Genomic DNA, 11039 nt, shown 5'->3' with positions numbered 1-11039 from the left:
GGAAATTGTTACCATTTTTGTTGGCTCCTGACAAGTGCAGCTGCACCCAAATCTCTCTAGCAGAACCTCATGGTTGCCTGGAAGTTCCTCAGGTTTGAACCTCAAATTCATAACATTTAAATTTGATGCCTTTATACTGTACATTTTAATAGGGAATATCCATATTTCAAGTTATATCCTTACTGTACAGTTGCTGCAATTCCATCTGTATAGTGAAAGCTTTGTAGCAAAAGCAATGGTACTTGGATTTTCCTCAGAGAAAACTCCTTATATAAGAGTAATTGACATTTTGCCAAATATTTGAAAAGCCAAAAGGTTATTTATTCTTTGGTGATATATTTTCAGGATATACCTATCAGGAGTTAAATGTATTCTTTGAAATTTTGTGTATATTTTGCTATTTATTTTTAAATTGTTCAAGAGACTATACTACTGAAAAGCTATTTATGAAAGAAAAAAAAAATAGTTATTTTTAGTTTCAATATTTAAACTTAAAGAGGAAAAAATGGGCAGTGTTAAGTAGATTTTTGCCTTCTCTACTGTAGGATACCTGCAAATTATGAAGTGTGCCTATGGTAGAAAAAAGTATATAGCACAAATTTATTTTTGACTTGAATTATTATGGTATACTTCCTGCTAATTGATTTTTACCAAAGAGATGGTGGCTTACAGTATTGCTTTTTTGCACTTGTGCCCATGTAATTTTGTCTTTCATTATAGTTTTACATGGGTTTTACTTTACATTTAAATGATTAACTGATTTATTTTTTATTTCGTTATCATTGCTTCAATCATCTCACAGACCCATGAAGATTTTAACTACTGCTACCACCGTTACTACTGAGTGTCTTCTTGAAGGATTTTTAATAAATGTACTGTAATTGGTGTCTCATTTATGAGATGCATCCAGTCCTTTTTTGAAATGTAGATGTTTAATTGGTCACTGGGCCTGACAACATTTTCATGTATATTAGTAGAGTAAGATAAAGAAATGTAAAAATTTTAAATGCTGAATATTTTGTTATTCGGTTACATAATAATCCTGTGCAAGATAGTCTTAAGATGATACTAAAATAAACTAAATGGTGAATATTGTTTGTAAAATGATATTTTTGGATTTATGTTTTATAGATCTGGAATAAATCAGCCTGTTGATGCATTTGATCATCATTCATAMAGAAACATTCTTTCCCAAAATACATGTAAATATCTTTGTACCCAGTTATTCAAAGACTACCCAATCTCACTAAGGGATTATATGCTAAGACCCACTCAGAGAAATTGTTTTAGTGCCATATCAGTAACTGTCTACAATAACTAACATTAATAACAGAATTGTAAAGCGTTCCCAACGGTCCAGCCTCTGCACACTGGCTCTACCACAGGAAAGGTGAACTAGTCACTAAGCACGTTTATCACAGGCTCCAATATAGCATGCAGAGAGACCCAATTACTAAATTGTTGAGTAGGTCTTAATTAACAGCCTTTCCTCCTGTTATCCCTAAGATCATTTTGTAGATTTTTGTAAAATTATTTTTCAGTTTTTTGGGTATTAGGTTTTCTTAATATTCCCAGTTTACGTGGTTACTGCACCTAACAGTGGAAACTTGAGTCTATTCTTAGACTAAGTGCCTCAAGACTCGGTTGCAACTTAGCACTATACTTTGGCTTCACTRAAATCATAAAGGATGTTGGTTAGTGACGAATGTGTTCCCATGGCTCCGACCTAATTATATTCCAGGGCAGAAAGAAAAGTTGGAAGGGAGGTAGGGTGTGCAACGTTATTATTTTTATACCTCTGTTGAATACACCGGGTATAGACTTGTTAGAATTGGCCCATCTATCATTAGCAGAATCTTTATGCTAATAATTGGCAGAATTTCCATTAAATGTGAACAATGATAAAGAATACAGACATGAACAACAGAAATGAGAAAAAACATGAACAGTACATGTTCATGTACAGTATTGAAAAATACAGTATTTTTCAATAAACCCTTTTTTTTTATTTTTTAATGATCTGATGTCCCTGTTTTGCAAATCCACATAAATAGTCCCAAATTTATAGCCTGGAAACTGTGCTGTGGGTTTCTTGTTCTGCTTATGCATAAAGTAGTCTCACTGATAGAAAGCCTTACATGAAAATCCAGGATATCCACAGTGTCTACGGTGTCAAGTGGGCCCTTAGAGTTTCCTAGTAACAAGTAAGTACCTGGAGAACACCARTGTGCCCTCAAGAATCTTCTAGTTGCAGCTTGTACAGTGCAAAATTGGTTCAAATTAGGGCCAAATCGATGCARTACTGTAGCTCAGATTTGGTACCAGATCCTGCTTTGACTTTGTCTGGACTAAACTCATTCTTATCCTGCAAAAGGTGAGGAGAGGCCRTTCTGCTTTAGTAACCTGAGCAATCAGCTGCACTGTGACAGGGCACTTCTGTGGCATGAACAACTTGAGGCATGGCCAAAGCTGACCTTCACTACCACTATTTACATTTAAATTATCTGTGACAAAGAAAGGTCAAAAGGAACAGCCGGTCTTGTGCTATCCTTCATTTTGATGAGGCTCACRTCAGCTTCTCTGTTTTACAAACCTCTTTCTTTCCCACAGCATTTGATGTATTTCCCAAGTCTTATAAAACAATAATTCTGAGTGCCTAGAGAGAAGAACATGAAGCGACTGCAGGGAGTTTATAGTGGCCTGSGTGCTCACGCAGGGTCCCCAAGGTTCGTGGCGATGCCACACGCAAAGACAGGAGGGTCTTCTTGGTGCCACAGCTGTGGCCCTTGCGTTCCAGGGGAGGTTAATTATCTCGCTSGGTTAATTTCCTGGAGCGCCCCTAAGCAGACGTCAGGGTCTAAGCAGATTCCCAGGAGCTGGGGCAGCTCCTAGGGGTCCAAGATGTGCCGTGCTGGAGGCCGCCCTAGAGCGGTGTCACACGGCAGAGGAGCTCCGGGCACTCGGGCTTCCCGAGGAGCGCCGCAGGCCGCTCACCCTGCTGGCTGCGGAGCCGTCACRCACAGGGCTTAACCATTCCTGCCCGCTGGAAGTGATGGATCCTTCCACAGGATTCACACCACTGCTGTGCACAGCCGCAGCTAGTTCACTACATGGCCAGCTCAGTGCTCCTTCAAGGGGCTTGGAGGGACGCATCTCTTTGGGAGGCTTTCTCCTCAAGTCTCACTGATTCCCATTTTTCTCCTTTTTCACTCCCTTCCTGTTCTGTAAACGCTAAGAGGAGCTGTTCAGACATGGATTTGTGCTTTAAAATCCTTATTTGTCTCTATACARAAGTTGGTTTCCCTGACCTCTGTTTTCACAAGACGTGTAGGCACTGACAGTACTGTAGAGCATTGGGGCTGGGGGGGGATCCTGTTTGCACGGTATCATCAGCACCAGGAGAAAGGGCCCAGCYTTGTTCAAGCGACCTCTATCACAAAGCCTCACCCAAACTGAAGATTAAACAAAACCCACCACTCATCATCTGTAGAGTATTACTGTTTAGCTCTCTTCTTCTGTCACATGTAGTTGCTTTTTTTTTTTCTCAAAAAGCCAGGGGATGCTCCCGGAAACACATGTCTCTCCATGGCTGCTCTAACCATCCAAAATCCGACCTCAGTTCACTCCCTGCTACCTCCTCCCTTGCTCCCTGACAACCTTCCCACATGACCCCCTGTTCCTTCTCGATGCCAGGCCTACGAAGTGCATCTGGAGAAAGAGCAACGAGCGGACAAGAAAACAAAATCCTTCTTCAGTCTCATATTTCTCAATTATTTCTTCAGTAAAGCTCTGCACGAGCTGTGAAGATCTGTATGGGAAAGAATATCTTCGTGACATCAGCCACCCACATAAATGCTGGGAAAAGGAAACAACGCAAGCAGCATRTTCTTTAATTCAGTGCAAAACTTACCCTCGCAGTCCTGAAGTGCTGATGAGAACGATCCAATGAGAACTGATAGAGCTTGCAAATTATAAACTTGCTTTTTTTTTTTCTTTTTACCAATAGATAAAGCCATTAATGTGAACAATTATTCCCTGCTGCTCTGGATCTTCTCACCGCTTCTCTCCTTGCCTGTGCTTGAAGCTCTAAAATTAAAAATAGACCATCCACTTCCCCCAGCAAGGAAATACACAGTTAAATGTCTGCAAAACAAACAAGTGTCAAAAATTCAGGTATCTACGTAAGAGATGCTGGCAAAACCTGCAAAAGCAAAAATGTGTTAAAAATTCTCCTGACAGCACAAGTACTTTAGAAAGGGAAACCAGCAGCAGAAGAATCACAAAAAGATCTCCTAGTGTGTTCTGAAGGAAGAGAATCGGAGACCAAGCTTTCCCGGGAGAAATGCTCTGCTTGCAGCTTCCTGACACATATTGCCAATAAGGTTCAAGGTGGAACAAGATGGAAAAAAAAGGTATCATGCTAAATACTTTTTTTTTTCTGAAAAAGGTGGAGAAATCCTAATGTTGTTAATGCAGATGTAGAAGTAATACAGATATACACAAAACAAACTGAAAAGCCCTTCTCTACTAAAAAAAAAATAAATAAAAGGCAATAACATGGGGCTACCACAGTCTAGTTTTTCTAGTAGGTATCATTACACATCCTGACTAAAACTGTAGTCCTTCTGGCTRGCGGCACCAAGTAGCAAATTAGCTACTTTCATTAGTGCCTGGAAGGCAGCGCTTCAGAGAATGCCCTTAGCAGAGCAGCTTCACAAGAGACAGGCCCATAAAACAGGCCTGTGGAAGAGACTTTATCAYGGCAGCGCCCTAATTTACAGCAGCATCTAAAGCACAAGAAACGCCTCGCGCTGCTGTTTATAAGATCAAGAGAACGTCTTCTGAAACGGAACCACAAGGAAGCAATGAAAAGCAGCATCTCCTCGAAAGATATGGAAGCCAGACTACAAGTAGGAAACACCTGTTGGAATTGAAATGAAGTAAATGACACAGATCACAGCAAGACCTCCCAAGGATGTAAAGGATCTTGAAAAAAAATAAAAATAACAGAATAAAAACTTGGAATGCAACTTAAATGCTACAATGCAAATAGGGTCCTAGCACCCCTAACCAGTAGGCAAGTTGCTGGTGTCACCTGGAAGAGCAGCACTGTAATGGGGAGAAGCTCCACSAGTGCAGACGAGAGCACACGGGTTCCTACAGGAATGCTCCCAGTCAGATAGAAAAGGGAATTTTTGTACACGTCAGAAATTTCACAAGGATCCATAAAGCCTTGATTTAAAAAAACAAAAAATATGACATGAAAGTAAATACAATTCCAGAAGAAAAAAACAAAATACTGTCATACTTTTAGATGGCTGTGCAAAGAACATTTGGAGGAACAGAGGCATGTGATTCCACAAAATTTTGCAGTGTCTACTAGAAAAAAAAAAAAAACGAGAAAAAGGGATCGATGAGACAATGAATCTTCTGGAGAATTAGTAAGGTCTGGCAAGCTTGCAGAATGACTAAGCTTCCTTGGCTACCAAAGATTTCTGGAATGAAGAAACACAGTTGACTGTGCAGTTTGTCTATGAAAACAAACAAAAATGGTGATCACAATTAAAATACTTCAATAGTTCTACAAGAGATACTCAGGGAGCCTCTTATGGCAGACATAGGAAAAGGTGGTCTAGGTTCTTCCTAGAACGATCTTCCTTCTGGAACGATCCAGAGCAGCGAGCGCCTGCTTCCTYGGAGCAAAACCCAGGCCTAGAGCTCCAAGGAACCTGGAGCAGCCTGATGCACCCAACAGAGCATAGCAGGAGTTGGCAATTGCTCTTTTTTTATCTCAGAGGAAACTATTACCTGCTGCTGGTTGATTATYATAGCATTTTTTTTTTCAAATTCAAACAAGTGGGGAGCTGGCAATGCAGCAGGTTGCACTGTGGCARAGCCCTCAAAGTTGCCCAGTTGCTGTGAGGGGCAGAAGGTGTGCAAGGTTCTCAAATCTTCAATCTTCAATACATTTACATGCCTGTATGTCACATTTAACCTCTAAAAGTTGTTGGTAGTAAGAAGTTTCCAGTTAATTGGCTGCTTGTGTACTTTTACCAAAAATTTATGTTATCCAAAGTGTTACACCAGCTGAAGGAGCTGTCTGTCCCAGGATGCGTGAGCTCAGGAGCCACAGTGGAAGTGCCAAGTGTGCAGGGCAATAATCCACTCCTGTGCACACACTCTGCGTCTACCCCATTTCGTGAGGGATTTATTCCAACAAAAGCAAGTGGTTCTTTTCCTTAGCCCTTACTCAAAGTATGTGTAATCCACAAGGAAAATAGCAGAGCTACTCCTTTAGGAGTAGGAGCATGAATCAGTTTACCCTCAAGCAGCTAGTCTCCAACAACTGGCTTCTGATTTGCACTTTTCATTAAGCTACTTCATCCATGGGAAGAAAGCTCCTTTGGAAGACGCAAGCGTCTTCTTCCCGAACAAGTGGGCTAGAAATGTTTTATGACTTGGAGAATGTTCCCACCCATGAATCCCAACGTGGCAGTATTTGTTGCATATGGGATTTGCAGAGAAGTCATTGAAATAATAGATAGCAACAAACATCTGAGGGATTAAACAGATTTGTGAAGGGGAAGGATGTTTCAGACGTGCACAACCAGCTCTTCATATTATTTTTGGCCAGTGGATAGCAAGCTGAGAAAGATACAAAAATAGTCAATCCGCTACTAATCAAAGCAAATGAAGATGGTCAGGACCTTTCCTCAGTTTACTAAACTGCCAAAAATAAGCAGAAGCTGTGAGTCGTTTCAAATGCCAAGAGTTACTAATCAACATTTGTTCACTAGAAAAAGAGATAGAAACCATAATAAAATGTGCCGGGTCATTTAAAACTTCTGCAGGAAATGTCAGTGTTGTTACGGTGAGAAGCCTAAGACGACGATCTGTCCTCATCGCAATTAAATCAGGAGAACAACCTAATTTTATGCACGAAGGGACATATGAGACGTGCTCTTAGTGCAGCTCACTGCCAGCAGTACCTAAGCAACAAATGAAGAGAACACGTTAATGTGCAACAGCAACAAGTCCTGGAACCTCCTCCGTAGAACACAGAACATAGGAAGAGAAAACTCCATTACAACCAACCCCAGGAGAGGTAATTGTTGATAATTTGGCCATTTCTGCAAGGACAAAAGCAGCGCTGGCTCCAGTTGAAGGATAAGATTTAAACCCCAAAGTGAAGGATTATGATACATCTTCACAATTTTTTAAGAATGCCTCCAAAACTCCTTTTCTTATGAGAATCTGTTGCAAGACACAAATAAGCAATCGGATGTGTACAGTGGATGTTTTGGCAAGGAAGAGGAAATTAGAGTATTCCTTAATCTTTTTTTTTCCCTTGTGCCTTGAACAGAGTTGCTTTGAGCAGAGTGTGTTTGAAAAGTTTTGTTAATAGAAAGCTTGTTTAGTTTAGTTCAACCCATATGGATCTCCATTTCTCCATACAAAAGACAAACACAGACTAAACAAAGACAATAAATCACGCTTACATTGAAATTTGGTGGATTTTTTTGTTGTTGTTGAGAGGGTTTTTTTCATACTTGTTAGTGTCATATCAGCAAAGCCCAAGCAGAGTAAATCTCTAGTTGAAAATGTAACTTAAATATAAACCACATATATAATGTAACTTAAATATAAACCACACGTATTGAAGACCAAAGCAATCATTCACAACAGTATGACCATATATAAATATTCATCTCAGTATGGTGATCATTCCCATAGCAATGGCCTCTGGGAGAAGGAACCTTGGATGCTTTCATTGAATAACGTTTGTGGCCAATTCTGAGTGGAAATAAGGTAATTTTGTGTTATTGCTCCACTTTGTTGCCACTGATGCCACTGTATGAAGAGAGGAAAAAACAGTGGGGAGCGAAAGTCTCACACAAGGAGCATTTTGGTTCATCTGGCCTTCAAACTCAGCTGCTTTTTGAGCAGTAAGYAGGATATATGCCTGCTGTAAACCACCAATGTCAGGCAAAGACGGGTTGTTTYATGCAGCTACAGACACAAGTCCAGCTGTGCAACAGAGGGAGAGCAGATTTGGGGTATGCAGCTGTATGCAGCTGTAGTCAGATTTGTAGGAATCAATGCAAAATCACACAGTGAACTAGTCGTAGCTGCAGCTCTGCAGGCCTGTAGTAAGCCAAGTGTGTTGTACTGTATGAGGAGAAAAGAGCAACGCGAGAGCCAGAGCGGGAATGTGAAGCTGACTTCAACCATGTCTTCTTCAGCTCTTGGGAAACTGCTTCAGTGACTCTTTAGTTGCATCAAAATGACAATTTTCCCAGCTTGTTGGCTAAACAGCCCCAGCACTAAATATAGGCCTCTGCAGCATGCCAGCAGGAGCTGCCAAACAAGGAGAGTGACTTGTCCTTCCCAAGATGACATGTGACATTGTTAGGCACATGGTACCAAGCCAGAACAATTCACTCCAGAATGGAAAACATGGAAAACACGCCACTACCTGCCACGGCCTGGTGTGGTCTCACCTCAACATGACATCAAACATAAAGAAAAATAGGAAATTTCAGGCAGTGGCTATTTTTTTTTTCTTTTTTTTTTCCCTCTGTGTAAGAGTCACTCTCATATTGGAACTCATTGAAATGCAAAGTATAAAAGTAATGCCTTAAAACAGTGTTTGAGGAAAAATAGAGCAACCTGGTGAATCTTCACAATGTGTTTTAAGAATCYAAGCCCACAAAAGGGATGCTCCACCTCCAGATGCTTTTTTAAATATAGATTGATGCGTATTAAACTCTGTAACAAACAGATTGTCACAGCTGTCAGAGTGGGTCAGAGAAGGAGCATTTGAAAAGGAATTGGCTTAGCCTACAAAAAAAGAGGATGGCTAATAAATAATAAATTGTGAAATATCTACTTAATGCAGTATCTGGGTTCATTTTTTTCTCAGGAGCTAACCATGTTAAATGAAAACACTTTTTCATGAACGTCTTTTCATGGATTATATCCTACTAAACTGAGTTAGACTGGTTCAGACAGCTAGTATTTAGTCTCAGCAAGGCCAAAGAATAGACTTTAAACTGTCTCAAAAATGTCCATTAACCCTTGATCCTTTCCCCTATCAAACACAAGGGTCCATACACACAAATACAGTTACCAAGACCAAGAAACAACTCAGATTTGGAAATCAATTGCTTTGAAATTCCAAATACAGCAAATAAGTTTAGAAAGTATCAGAACTAAGGAAGGAAGTTAACACTGACATAAAGTAGGCCTAAATGTACATGACAAGGAGACTGTCAAAAAATCGTTCCCATGTAAGGGACTACTCTGAATATGTTCAAATGAACTTTTTTTTTAAACCAAAAAGGTTGAGAAGGGGAATCATTTGTACTGGAACAATGAAAAGTATTTTGCATTGCCTGTAAACTTCTCCATGAACCACCAAGAYATTCCTATCAAAGAGTTCTGTGTCCAGAGATTTTTTTTCCAATTCTATGCTACAGTTAGCGAGCATTTGCCACATCAACTGATAGCAAGCAAATTAAGATGTAATTATTCATGAGTTCCCTATCTTTTGGAAAGATAATCAGAAATATCACAAAAGAAGCAAAGAGCTCCAAAAAGCCAGCACTTTGAAAGGTCAGCTGCCCTTTCACAGKTTGAAAACTGATAGTTTTAATTGCATTAATTGAAACCAGATTTCAAAATTGAAATTCAGAGAATCCTTCTCTGCAGTAAWCATGTTTTGCTGCTAATGGCTATTTAAACTGCTAATTGTCAAAGAGTCCACATGCAGGACACAGTCGCATCATCTCTGCTGGCCTTGAATCCTACAAGTGGGGGCTTGAAACCTTAAGGTGTCAACCCAGAGAGGCTCTGAATCAGAAGAGGTGCTCTTCAGATAAGAGAAGAGAAGCTGYGTAGTTTTSGGGAGATTTATATTTTGCTTTTGCTTGGCATACGGAAAGAGAGAGTGATCTGTGTCCTATTTTAACATTTGTTGATCACTGTTGAGCTGAGGGTAATATTCAGCTTCAAAATCTCCTTGACACATACCCTGGTKCTTCACTGAGTACTCTGTCTGGAAAACACTTAACCTCATCTCAAGAGTCTGATAATCAGTACCGTGGTGCCATGATGTGGTGCTGTGATGTGTTCATTCCCTTCAAGTTTCGTATGTGTGATCTGCAATCCTTGGAATAAAAACAGGTTTTCTCTCTCACTGTGTCAGGACCCTTCTTCATGGTAGATATTTCTGCCATACTGCATGTCTTTTCAAATGATAAGACCATCTCATTGTGCCAAGGATGCTCTTTTTAAGGTCATAGAATGAAGTAAATTGAAAAATGTAGCRATTTTTATTTATATTAATACATGGTTTTCAAAATTTTCTGTATAGCCTAAGGCATTGTTGATTATATTTGGCTTCCAAACTATTTTGAAACTACTGCAGCTCCTCTATATGAAATAGAGAAGCTCTAAAAAAACCTTCCGGATATTAAGAGAACACTGCAATCTAACCACTTAGTAGGAAATTCTAATCTTTTTTCAAAACTTAGATTCCCTATGTGTTTCAGCTCTGGTCACATCTTTTCAAATCACATTATTTACAATACTGCTTGTTCTGTTTTATGAGAAAGTGAATAATCTTTTCCATGTTTAAATTACTTCCATTTTAGTAGAGAAATTTGGCCTCATTCTGTAATTTCTGCAGGGTGAGTAATCCCTCCTCTTCCAAGTCCCATTGACTTTCTTTTTGAGTAAACTTGCAGGATCAGGACCTTTCACCCTCCAAGGGGGCAGCACCTTTTTTCAGAATGCAACTATTTTTATTCAGCTCAATAATAAAAATAAAAAAGCCAGTGGTGTCCCCATAGGTCAATGTTGGGGTCAATGCTCTTTAACCTTTTCACTAATARCATGGACAATGGGACAAAGAGCGGGGTCTGCAGATGATACAACGTGGCCCATGCAGCAGAAGGTTGTGCTGCCGTTCAGAGGGACCTCAACAGGCTGCAGAAATGGGCAGAGAGGAACCTCATGAGGTTCAGTGCAGGGAGGTT

This window comes from Nothoprocta perdicaria, unplaced genomic scaffold (assembly GCF_003342845.1).
Source record: "Nothoprocta perdicaria isolate Ctin4 unplaced genomic scaffold, notPer1 scaffold_44, whole genome shotgun sequence".
Taxonomy (NCBI): Eukaryota; Metazoa; Chordata; class Aves; order Tinamiformes; family Tinamidae; genus Nothoprocta; species Nothoprocta perdicaria.
The sequence above is the reverse complement of the archived record's forward strand: the minus strand, read 5'-3'. Positions refer to the sequence as shown.